The following is a 13,259-nucleotide window of genomic DNA, read 5'->3' as shown; positions in this document are numbered from 1 at the left end:
CGGGTGTCAACCAGCTCTTAGAGGATGCCATGAAGGCCTTGGGCACACTATGAGAGTACAAGGTGGTGGGTCGCTCCCTGCCCACCCCCAAGTGCCACACACCGCCCCTCTACCGCATGGGAATCTTTGCGCCTAATCATGTCGTCGCCAGGTCCCACTTCTGGTACTTCGTATCTCAAAGAAGATGAAGGAGTCTTCAGGGGAGATTGTCTACTGTGGGCTGGTGTCTGAGAAGTCCCCCCTACGGCTGAAGAACTTCGGCATCTGGCTGTGCTATGACTCCCGCGCGGCACCCACAGCATGTACTGAGAATACCGGGACCTGAACACTGCGGGCACTGTCACCCAGTGCTACAGAGATATGGGCGCCCGGCACCCCGCCTGGACCCATTCCATCCAGATCATGAAGGTGGAGGAGATCGCAGCCAGCAAATGCCCTCGGCCGCCGACAAGAAATTCCACGACTCCAAGATCAAGTTCCTGCTGCCCCATGGGGTCCTGTGCTGTCAGCACAAGCCACACTTCACCACCAGGAGACCCAACACCTTCTTCTAGGTACAGGGCCCTGGCCTGGTATGTGCCCCAAATAAAGTCATGAACGCCCCGGTATTTAAAAAAAAAAAAAAAGAAAAGAAAGATTCCGGTCGCGGTGGCTCACATCTGTAATCCCAGCACTTTGGGAGGCTGAGGCGGGCAGATTACCCGAGGTCAGGAGTTCGAGACCAGCCTTGCCAACATGGTGAAACCCCATCTCTACCAAAAATACAAAAATTAGCTGGGCGTGGTGGTGCATCCCTGTGTGTAATCCCAGCTACTCCGGAGGCTGAGGCATGAGAATCGCTTAAACCCAGGATGCAGAGGTTGCAGTGAGCCGAGATCACGCCACTGCACTCCAAATTGGGCAACAGAGTGAGACTTTGTCTCCAAAAAAAAAAAAAAAAAAAAAAAAGAGAGAGAGAGAGAGGCCCTGGGAGTTCATTGTAGAAGGAAAATTAGAATAGGGATGGGGGAAAAGGGTGCATTACAGAAGGTACATCATCCCCTCCCATGCTGGCTTAGGGCTCCTCTGGCTGGGCACTTCTGTTTCTCACTCTGGGCTAGGAATTCTTGTTTTCCAGAGAATTCCCAGTGCCAGGGCATGAGACCTGCTCAGGAAATGGTTGATTCACTGGCTGCATGAATGAATGAATGAATGAATGAATGAATGAATGAATGAATGACATTTGAAGGACAGGTAGCACTTGACTATAGGAAACAGGAGAATGAGTATTCCTGAGAAAATTAAAAATATAATTTAAAATTAAGAAATGAATGCCGGGCACAGTGGCTCATGCCTGTTATCCCAGCACTTTGGGAGGCCGAGGCAGGCGAATCACCTGAGGTCGAGAGTTCAAGACCAGCCTGACCAACATGGAGAAACCCTTCTCTACTAAAAATACAAAATTAGGTGGGCATGGTGGCACATGCCTATAATCCCAGCTACTCAGGAGGCTGAGGCAGGAGCATCACTTGAACCTGGGAGGCGTAGGTTGCGATGAGCTGAGATCATGCCATTGCATTCCAGCCTGGGCAACGACAGCAAAACTCCATCTCAAAAAAAAAAAAAAAAAAAAATTTATTATAAAGATCACCTAATCCTGAAGCTAAGCTATGAGTGAGGCAGAAGAATAGGGCCTGGGGGCAGGGAACCTAAGGACTTCCTAGAACTAAATCAAATGGAGACACTTCAGCTATGAGAGGAAATATCCTCCTCATTTACATAGGGTGTACATCAAGTAAATAACTGTGTAACTTTACTTCATCCTCTTCATTTACATAAGGACTACACCAAGTAACCAATGGAAACCTCTAGAGGGTATTTAAAACCCTGAAGATTATGTAACGGGGCTCTTGAGCCCCTAAATCCGGCCCCGTTCCCACCATGTGGAGTGTGCTTTCATTTTCAATAAATCTCTTCTTTTGTTGCTTTATTCTTTCCTTGCTTTGTTTGTGTGTTTTGTCCAGTTCTTTGTTCAAGATGCCAAAAACCTGGACACCCTCCACTGGTTACATGAGGATGCAAAGGCATAAGAATCATATAATGGGCAAGCTGCGGTGGCCTACACCTGTAATCCTAGCACTTTGGGAGTGGGAGGAGAGCTGATCAGGAGGTCAGGAGTTCAAGACCAGCCTGGCACATAGTGAAACCTCATCTCTACTAAAAATTTAAAAATTAGCTGGGCATGGTGGTGCGCAGCTGTAATCCCAGCTACTCAGGAGGCTGAAGCAGGAGAATTGCTTGAACCCAGGAGGCAGAGGTTTCAGTGAGCCGAGATGGCACCACTGCACTCCAGCCTGGGCGACAGAGCAAGACTCCATCTCAAACAAACAAATAAACCTGATAGAGAATTGAAGACATTTGGCTAATTAACATTTTTGTAGTTAAAGCTCTTAGTCTTGATTAAAGTAAAATAAGAAGTATTATAGGCTGGGCACAGTGGCTCACGCCAGTAATCCTAGCACTTTGGGAGGCCAAGGCGGGTGGATCACAAGGTCAGGAGTTTGAGACCAGCCTAGCCAATATGCTGAAACTCTGTCTCTAATAAAAATACAAAAATTAGCCAGGCGTGGTGGTGGGTGCCTGTAGTCCCAGCTACTCGGGAGGCTTAGGCAGGAGAATTGCTTGAATCCGGGAGGCGAAGGTTGCAGTGAGCTGAGATAGCACCGCTGTACTCCAGCCTGGGCGACAGAGTAAGACTCCATCTCAAAAAAAAAAAAAAAAAAAAGTACTGGAAAGAAACACATTGGCAGTTTGGCCATTCTCTTTTAAATACAGTTAAGCATGAAGCCAGATTTGGTGTGGAGCCAAATTTCACATACATGCTTGCATTGCTTCATATTATGTTTACTGTTTTGCCTGGATAGTGCTGGCACTGGAGTACGTATTTGTCATGCGCCTGGAGTGAATTTCTTGATTGCACTAGACTTATGGTGATATTGTGGACTTCAGGATATTCAATTGTGTATCAGGAATAAAATATTCATTATGTGTGTTTTTTGGGGCCCTGGGTAACACTGTAGCTTCCAGAGTAGACTGAGTAGGAAAATTAAGGGTTGGTTGTTTGTTTGCTTCTAATTTTCATTCATTTGCTGTTTATTGTCCTCTGAGCTTTACTTGTGTATGCATACATATAAAACCATGATTTTTTTTTAGTTTCTAGTGGAAGGTTTTTATTTGGTTCTATGAATAGTTATTTTGTTTCCTATGCATTTCTAGCAAGTCATCATTTGTTCCATTTATCTGGAATTCCTAAGCTACCTCTGCTAGGCCTGCAGGAATTAATGGAAAACACCAACTATTTAACCTTAAACTAACTTTTTGGAGTTTAGGCTTCCTGATACTTTAAGTGTGTTAAGTATACTTTTATAGATAGAATTTGAGTCATATTTCTCTATCTGCCTAGTTTCTCCAAAATTTCTAAACTATTTGTGAATATTCTTAATTCATGGCAATGTGTTCGTTTGCATACAGTTGAGCAGGGTTACTAGGGCTGCTCAGAGAGAACCCAGAAACCTGACATGCAGGCAAAAGGGTAAGAACTTCTTACCTTACTCTGGTCTCTCTCTCTCTGTGCAAACTGGTTTAATGAAGGATAAAAGTCACTGTTCATCGCCTCTGTAAAGTTTTGATTATTACAAAAAAGAATTCTGGGGCTGGCCTTAAGTTGTAGTGAATTTGGTGTGCTTTGTGTTTTTCTGTATTGTTCTGTCATAAAGAGGGGTACCTTAGGATAAAATGCATGCCTAGGACCCCATAGGTCTTCAAGATGGCCCAGCAAACTGGTCAGTCATGTCCTTGGGAGGCTGACCTTTAGTAACCACGTGGCCATGCTTTCTCTTTTCACAATGGCAGCCTAGGTTTAGAGTTCAATTCCTGGCTTAGGGAATGAGTCCTTTGTTTTCTGTCTGTCTGTGTATTTATATGTCTTCTATATAAACTATAGAAGAGCTTTAATTAATTAGTTTAATAAAAGCTTAAATAAAATATTTTGTCAGAAAAGGGAAAGGTGTAATACCTTTTATTTAGTTTATGTGACTTAAGTAATCTTTGGGAAATAAAGAAAGATTTTGTTTATTTATTTGTTTGTTTTGTGAGATGGAATCTTGCTCTGTCACCCAGACTGGAGTGTAGTGGCATGATCTGCAACCTCTGCTTCCTAGGTTCAAGCAATTTTCCTGCCTCAGCCTCCTGAGTACCCGAGTAGCTGGGATTACCGGTGTGCACCACCATGCCTGCCTTTTTTTTTTTTTTTGGCAGAGACTGGATTTCACATGTTGGCCAGGCTGGTCTCAAACTCCTGACCTCAGGTGATACACCCACCTTGGCCTCCCAAAGTGCTGGGATTACAGGCATGAACCACAGAGTCTGGCCAAAGAGAGTTTAAAGATTATTGGTAAAATAAAAATATCTTCAAAAATGTGAACATTTGGTCTAAATTATGCAGGTCAGATATTAGGTTTGCTAAATGCTTTATGGTCATAAGCTGATTCTTTGATTTTTAAAGATTGTTTATTTTGGAACATTAGATTCTATATAAGGCCTGGGGACATGTGAAATTAGCCATGCCCCCTAGCTATGCAAAGAAGGTTATAAAGAAAAGAGCTTTTACATAAGAAAGGATCTTTTATGGTAAATTCTTGTCCTAAAGTAAAATAACTGGTTGTTCAAAAAGGGGGGTGTTGGCGAAGCACAGTGACTCACACCTGTAATCCCAGCACTTTGGGAGGCCAAGGGGGGTGGATCATGAGGTCAGGAGTTCAAGATCAGCCTGACCAACTTGGTGAAACCCCATCTCTACTAAAAATACTATATATATATATATATAAATACTATATATATATATATATATTCGAGTGTGGTGACACACGCCTATAATCCCAGCTACTCAGGAGAGGCTGAGGCAGGAGAATTGCTTGAACCTGGGAGGCAGAGGTTGCGGTGAGCTGAGATCATGCCATTGCACTCCAGCCTGGGTGACAAAGCGAGACTCCATTTCAGAAAAAAAAGAAAAAGAAAAAGAAAAAAGGCCAGGTGCAGAGGCTCATGTCTGTAATCCCAGCACTTTGGGAAGCTGAGGAGGGTGGATCACGAGGTCAGGAGATTGAGACCATCCTGGCCAACATGGTGAAATCCCATCTGTACTAAAAATACAAAAACTAAAAATACAAAAATACCACTGGGCGTGGTCATGGGCGCCTATAATCCCAGCTACTCAGGAGGCTGGGGCAGGAGAATGACGTGAACCTGGGAGGCAGAGGTTGCAGTGAGCCAAGATCATGCCACTGCACTCCAGCCTGGTGACAGAGCAAGACTCTGTCTAAAAAAAAAAAAAAAAAAAAAAAAAAAGGGATGTTTAGGACAAGTCAGAAAGTCCAAGCATGTCTTACACGGTCTGTGTAAGTCATGAAAGGATTTATTTATTTATTTATTTATTGAGACGGAGTTCACTCTTGTCACCCAGGCTGCAGTGCAATGGCGTGATCTCAGCTCACTGCAACCTCCGCCTCCTGGGTTCAACCCTGAGTAGCTGGGATTACAGGTGCCCACCAGTATGCCTGGCTAATTTTTGTATTTTTAGTAGAGACAGGGTTTCACCATGTTGGCCAGGCTCATCTTGAACTCCTGACCTCAGGTGATCTGCCTGCCTTGGCCTCCCAAAGTGCTGAGATTACAGGCATGAGCCATTGCACCCAGCTGTGAAAGAATTTATGAGAGAATTTATGCAAGAAATGTTTAACAATTTAAAAATGATTAGTCCTCATAACTACTTCATAAAATGCCACCATGACTCTTTCTTTTTTTTTTTTTTTTTTTGAGACAGAGTCTCACTCTGTCACCCAGGCTGGAGTGCAGTGGCCGGATCTCAGCTCACTGCAAGCTTCGCCTCCCGGGTTCACGCCATTCTCCTGCCTCAGCCTCCCGAGTAGCTGGGACTACAGGCGTCTGCCACATCGTCCGGCTAGTTTTTTGTATTTTTTAGTAGAGATGGGGTTTCACCATGTTAGCCAGGATGGTCTCGATCTCCTGACCTCGTGATCCACCCATCTCGGCCTCCCAAAGTGCTGGGATTACAGGCTTGAGCCACCACGCCCGGCCCACCATGACTCTTTCACTGTACAACTTGCCTGCCTTACAGGTAGCTAAGGCCTGGGACACATGGCGTTAGATGCTGGAAAGAGTCAGACCTCATCTGCACTTCTGTCTGGGTCTAGGCTCCACACCTAATACATAATTAAAATTCCTAACTTACCAAGGTTTTCACCAAAAGTAAAAGTCGCTAAGAGTTAACATTGTAACCTGTAATTGAGAATACTGAAGAAACAGTTTTACGTGCAAGTATGTAAGAAAACTGAAATGTGTTTTTGTAAAAGATTATAAACAGGTGTGGTAATATGGATTTTTTTGCCTAAAGAGTTAAAAGATTGTTTTAAGTTAGGATAAAGCTAAAGGTTTGAACAAGTTGTGAAAGGTTTGTAAAAAAATTAATCTTGTAAAAAATTCTGGGCTGAGTGCGATGGCTCACGCTTATAATCCTAGCACTTTGGGAGGCCAAGGCTGGTGAATCACCTGAGGTGAGGTCTAGAGTTCGAGACCACCCTGGCCAACAGGGTAAAACCTCATCTCTACTAAAAATACAAAAATTAGCTGGGCATGGTGGCATGAACCTGTAGTCCCAGTTACTCGGGAGGCTGAGGCAGGAGAATCACTTGAACCTGGGAGGCAGGGGTTGCAATGAGCCGAGATCACACCACTGTGCACCATCTGGGCAATAGAACGAGATTAGGTCTTTAAAAAAAAAAAAAGAGAGACTTTGAGACCAGCCTGGCCAACATGGTAAAACCTCCTCTCTACTAAAAATAAAAAATTAGCTGGGCATGGTGGCAGATACCTGTAATCCCAGCTACTTGGGAGGCTGAGGCACAAGAATTACTTGAACCCAAGAGGCAGAGGTTACAGTGCGCTGAGATTGCACCATTGCACTCCAGCCCAGGCAACAGAGCAAAAACTCCATCTCAAAATAATAATAATAATAAGTTAAAGGTTTAAAACACTTAATATTATGAAATAGAATTCCAGGTTACCATAAGTCATTCATTTAGCCAAAATGGTGACTAACAGACTTTTGAAAGGCAAAAACCTTTACTTATTGATAGAGGGAAGACTTAGCTTTCCAAACATTCTATCTCTTGTCTTTCCCTTCTTTTTTTTTTCCCCAGTAGTTTATTCAAAAGGCAAACAAAAATCTTTCATTGTCTCTTAAAATTACGTGGAAATCTTGTTCAAGAGAGAAAGCCAAATTTTCATCCTTGCATTACTGTGTTATTAATGTCAACCCCAAACCCAATTTTTAATAAAACCTTATAGACGGCCGGGCGCGGTGGCTCAAGCCTGTAATCCCAGCACTTTGGGAGGCCGAGGCGGGTGGATCACGAGGTCAGGAGATCGAGACTATCCTTGCTAACATGGTGAAACCCCGTCTCTACTAAAAATACAAAAAACTAGCCGGGCATGGTGGCAGGCGCCTGTAGTCTCAGCTACTTGGGAGGCTGAGGTGGGAGAATGGCGTGAACCCGGGAGGTGCAGCTTGCAGTGAGCCGAGATCACGCCACTGCACTCCAGCCTGGGAGACACAGCGAGACTCCGTCTCAAAAAAAAAAAAAACCTTATAGACAAATCTTTCCAATTTTTTTTTTTTTACTTATTTAACTTTATTGGCCGGGCATGGTGGCTCAAGCCTGTAATCCCAGCACTTTGGGAGGCCGAGATGGGCAGATCATGAGGTCAGGACATTGAGACCATCCTGGCTAACACGGTGAAACCCCGTCTCTACTAAAAAATACAAAAAAACTAGCTGGGCGAGGTGGCGGGCGCCTGTAGTCCCAGCTACACGGGAGGCTGAGGCAGGAGAATGGCGTAAGCCTGGGAGGCGGAGTTTGTAGTGAGCTGAGATCCGGCCACTGCACTCCAGCCCGGGCGACAGAGCAAGACTCCGTCTCAAAAAACAAACAAACAAACAAACAAACAAACAAAAAAATTTTATTAACTCACCTTTAACTTATTTAATAGGCGTCCCGAAATCAAATTTCTGCTTCAAAATTCTCTTTTCTTTTCTTTTTTTCTTTAAGAGAGAGTCTCACTCTGTTGACCAGGCTCGAGTGCAGTGGTGCTATCTTGGCTCACAGCAACCTCCACCTTCCAATGATTCTCCTGCCTCAGCCTCCCGAGTAGCTGGGACTACAGGTGCACACCATACCAGGCTAATTTTTTGTATTTTTAGTAGAGACAGGGTTTCACCATGTTGGTCAGGCTGGTCTTGAACTCCTGACCTCAGGTGATTTGCCCATCTCGACCTTCCAAAATGCTGGGATTATAAAAGTTTCTTTTCTGACCTAACTTTGAGATACTATAGCATGCTCCTGAAGCATTCAAAAGAGAAGTAAACAGGCTTATTTGATATGTTTAGTTCCCTGGGAAGCACTGTCAAAATAAAAAAAGTTTAATCTTTTTCAAGTTAATACTTTAGTAAATATTAATGTATGTTAGAAAATTGCATGGGATTTCTAAAATTCTAAATGTCTGAGTATATGCTATCAATCATAATTATGTTTATTATGTTGAGTTACTGTAGACCACAGAAATAAGCAAATTTCCTTGTATAAAACTGCTAACTTAAGTAGAACAAAAATTAATTGAATACCAAGAAAATACATTCCCAGATTTGCATGCTAAATCAGCTGATACTGAAATTGTTTAGATATACAATTTGAATAAACTCCATGGTCTAAGTGAAATTACCTGTGATAACCCATTCGTTATCAGTGCTATGCACCTAAATTGGAGAAACAACTGATATTCAAAAGGACATAAGTTCAATGTTAAGCATGGACTCATGGTGAACCAACGCAGCCACCTGTCCTTCCTGAGTCCTTAAAGCTTTCGTTAGTAAAGGTTATGCATTCCATGACTCATCATGGAAAAGATAAAATGATCCAAATTAAATATATATTGGTGTGCTGACTTATACATTGCTAATTCAGTTTATAACCAATGTTTGGTTTGTCAAATTCATATTCTCGGGAAGACAGTCAAAGCTTCAGGTCACTCGCCTTGGCCTCCCAAAGTGCTAGGATTACAGGCATGAGCCACTGCACTTGGCCCCAAAGCTTCAGGTACATTTGGCTACCTGACAGGCCATTTAAACATTTCAATTGTCATTTTCAATGCCTGTTTTCTGGTTACACAATAGCTTTCCCATGCAAGAGGGCTGATTTTATAACAGTAGATTATTATGCTACAGTGTATTTTCACCAGGTAAAGAAAGTTTTTTATAGTTCACTGATAGGACAATCAACCCCTTCACAATCTAGAACCCAAAAATTGGATCTTCTGAGAACATCAGAGAAAGACTCCCCTTGCCATCCACACTACAGCAAAACTGTGGGACCTTGAACTTTGGATTCATAATCTTACAACTGAGAAGGGTCCCTCCACATTCTTGGAACTGTACACCCATTAGAATCCTTAAGATAACGCTAAAAAAGTTTCTCCCCAGAAGAAGATGGCATCCTTGGTGTGAACAGCTTTTCCCAAGATCATGGATCAAGACTTCTCTACAGGCTGGGAGCGATGGCTCACGCCTGAAATCCCAGCACTTTGGGAGTCCAAGGCGGGAGGATCACGAGGTCAGGAGTTCAGGACCAGCCTGGCCAACATGACGAAACCCCGTCTCTACTAAAAATACAAAAAATTAACCAAGTGTGGTGGTGCATGCCTGTAATCCCAGCTACTTGGGAGGCTGAGGTAGAAGAATCGCTTGAACCCAGGAGGCGGAGGTTACAGTGAGCCGAAATGATGCCATTTCACTCCAGCCTGGGCAACAGGGCAAGACTCCGTCTCAAAAAAGAAATAAATAAAGACTTCTCTATCATCGTGAGACTCAAGACTTCTCTACTATCTTTTTTTTTTTTTTTTTTTTTTTTTTTTTTCCTGAGACGGAGTCTCACTCTGTCGCCCAGGCTGGAGTGCAGTGGCCGGATCTCAGCTCACTGCACGCTCCGCCTCCTGGGTTCACGCCATTCTCCTGCCTCAGCCTCCCGAGTAGCTGGGACTACAGGCACCCGCCACCTCGCCCGGCTAATTTTTTGTATTTTTTAGTAGAGACGGGGTTTCACCGTGTTAGCCAGGATGGTCTCGATCTCCTGAGCTCGTGATCCGCCCGTCTCAACTTCTCTACTATCTTGAGACTCTTTGAATATTTTTCCCTTGCTTATGCCTCTGTGAACAATAGAAATGGAAAAGGGGTCTGTTGTGTGCACTTGTGGGGCATAATTTTATGTATGAAGGGTTTTGCAGCCAGCCTTATAAATGGATAAGCTCATACTTTGACAGATAAAAGATGAAGGCCAATGTAAGTGAGAAACTTTAATGATACATACATTGCCTCATAATCAGTCAGAAACATAAAATTGGCTCACTCTCCTTCACCCACACAGTGGGTTAAAGAGAACATTGTCAAGAGCCTTCATTCTTCTGAAAGGGCATCATTTGTTAGGTCCTTTTCCCATGGTTTGGAAAAGCACTGATTAGACATGTATCCCTCATGATAGGCTCTATAGCAGATTCTACTGCAAAGGCTATAGCTACATGATAGACTTTATTTATTTTATTTTATTTTATTTTATTTTATTTTATTTTTGAAACCGAGTCTTACTCTGTCACCAAGGCTGGAGTGCAGTGGCACAATCTCGACTCACCACAACCTTTGCTTCCTGGGTTCAAGCAATTCTCCTTCCTCAGCCTCCAAAGTAGCTGGGATTACAGGGGCCCACCACCATCCCTGACTAATTTTTGTGCTTTTAGTAGAGACAGGGTTTCGCCATGTTGGTCAGGCTGGTCTCAAACTCCTGACCTCAAGTGATCTGCCCGCCTTGGCCTTCCAAAGTGCTGGGATTACAGGCCACACGATAGACTTTAAATTCTCTTGTGAAAGTTGGAATTGGCTGAACAAGGAAATATCTGTGCAACTGCTGCTACTTGTGGCCTATGGAAAAATACATCAAATGAAGATTATAGAGATTCAGTGGTAGGGGATTAGCAAAGAGATTGCTTAGTTAGGTGAATAGACTCTTTAGCTCATTCTTTGATCTATTTGATTATGGGAGATTTGGTTTATGGGGACCCTGGGTAAGGAGCATACTCCAAACCCTCGGTGTGCTGTACTCTCTCAAAGGTTTGAAATATTTGCATGCAGCTATCTCTAGAATGTCAAGTGGTCTCTCTTCAACTGGAATGACAAGAGCTGAAAGAAATGTGTGACCATGAGGATACTGTAACCGATGAATGATGTGCTGAGACCAGAAACTCAAAACGATGGTAACTGACAGTAGCACTAAGGCCCTAAGTTTTGGTCACTCTCACCTAAGTGAGAACCTGACCAAAAAGGGGGAATTTTTAAAAACAAAATTATGAGAGGCCATTGTTTTGGATTGAGCTCATGCACTAGGCCCCCATAGACCAAACTAGACCAAAATGGAGTCGCTCATGCTAAGACTTTAAGGAAACACATAGGTCCTAGAACAGGCAACAGACCAGGTTTTGTTTTTCTCCTGCAGATCTGTATAACAAACATTCCTGACAGCATAGCTATCCACCCTATGAAGTTACCATTAATTCTTTTAACCAAATTCATTTCCTCTTGCCCAGAGACAATCAAGCTTCAGATGATCACGTGACAACTGTTCCAGCCAGTTCCAAGTGAAGACACCATCCCTGGCCTTCAAGGAGCTACCCCGTCTCCACTAGACAGAGCAGGGTGAGAGTTCTATGGTCCCCAATAGGTAGGCACTATGCCCCAAGCCAGGATGAAGCAGTTACAGAAAAAACACCATTGGTCCCTCTGCCTCCTATAAAGATTTTTTTTTTTTTTTTTTTGAGACGGAGTCTCGCTCTGTCACCCAGGCTGGAGTGCAGTGGCCGGATCTCAGCTCACTGCAAGCTCCGCCTCCCGGGTTCACGCCATTCTCCTGCCTCAGCCTCCCGAGTAGCTGGGACTACAGGCGGCCGCCACCTCGCCCGGCTAGTTTTTTGTATTTTTTAGTAGAGACGGGGTTTCACCGTGTTAACCAGGATGGTCTCGATCTCCTGACCTCGTGATCCGCCCGTCTCGGCCTCCCAAAGTGCTGGGATTACAGGCTTGAGCCACCGCGCCCGGCCTCCTATAAAGATTTATAGGAATCATGTCTTTCAAGGGGGAAATGAGGCAGGAGAATAGGGCCTGGAGACAGGGAACCTAAGGACTTCCTAGAACTAAATCAAATGGAAACACTTCAGCTATGACAGGAAATATCCTCTTCATTTACATAGGGTGTACACAGAATAAATGACTTTTTTTTTTTTTTTTTTTTGAGATGGAGTCTCTCTTTTTTTTTTTTTTTTCTTTTTGAGACGGAGTCTCGCTCTGTCGCCCAGGCTGGAGTGCAGTGGCGCCATCTCGGCTCACTGCAAGCTCCGCCTCCCGGGTTCACGCCATTCTCCTGCCTCAGCCTCCCGAGTAGCTGGGACTACAGGCGCCCACAACCGCGCCCGGCTAATTTTTTGTATTTTTAGTAGAGACGGGGTTTCACTGTGGTCTCGATCTCCTGACCTTGTGATCCGCCCGCCTCGGCCTCCCAAAGTGCTGGGATTACAGGTGTGAGCCACCGCACCTGGCTTTTTTTTTTTTTTTTTTTTTTTTTTGAGACGGAGTTTCATTCTTGTTGCCCAGGCTGGAGTGCAATGAAACGATCTCGTCTCACCACAACCTCCGCCTCCAGGGTTCAAGCGATTCTCCTGCTTCAGGCTCCCGAGCACCTGGGATTACAGGCATGCACCACCACGCCTAGCTAGTTCTTGTATTTTTTAGTAGAGACCAGGTTTCTCCATGTTGGTCAGGCTGGTCTTGAACTCCCGACCTCAGGTGATCCGCCCGCCTTGGCCTCCCAAAGTGCTGGGATTACAGGCATAAGCCACCACGCCCAGCCTTAATTTTTGTGTTTTTAGTAGAGATGGGGTTTCACCATTTTGGCCAGGCTGGTCTTGAACTCCTGACCTCAAGCGGTCCACCCTCCTCAGCCTCCCAAAGGATTACAGGTGTGAGCCACCGTGCCTGGCCAATAACTTTGTAACTTTACTTCATCCTCTTCATTTACATAGGGGCTACACCAAGTAACCAATGGAAACCT

General features: G+C 44.2%; 1 pseudogene; it reads left to right on the top strand.

Moving 5' to 3' along the window:
* Positions 1–29: 29 nt before the first annotated feature.
* On the top strand, positions 30–554 carry LOC105494528 (large ribosomal subunit protein eL20 pseudogene; annotated as a pseudogene).
* Positions 555–13,259: the final 12,705 nt, after the last annotated feature.

The sequence above is a fragment of the Macaca nemestrina genome, chromosome 1 (assembly GCF_043159975.1).
Source record: "Macaca nemestrina isolate mMacNem1 chromosome 1, mMacNem.hap1, whole genome shotgun sequence".
Classification (NCBI taxonomy): domain Eukaryota; kingdom Metazoa; phylum Chordata; class Mammalia; order Primates; family Cercopithecidae; genus Macaca; species Macaca nemestrina.
This window is presented reverse-complemented; position numbering and strand designations above follow the sequence as displayed.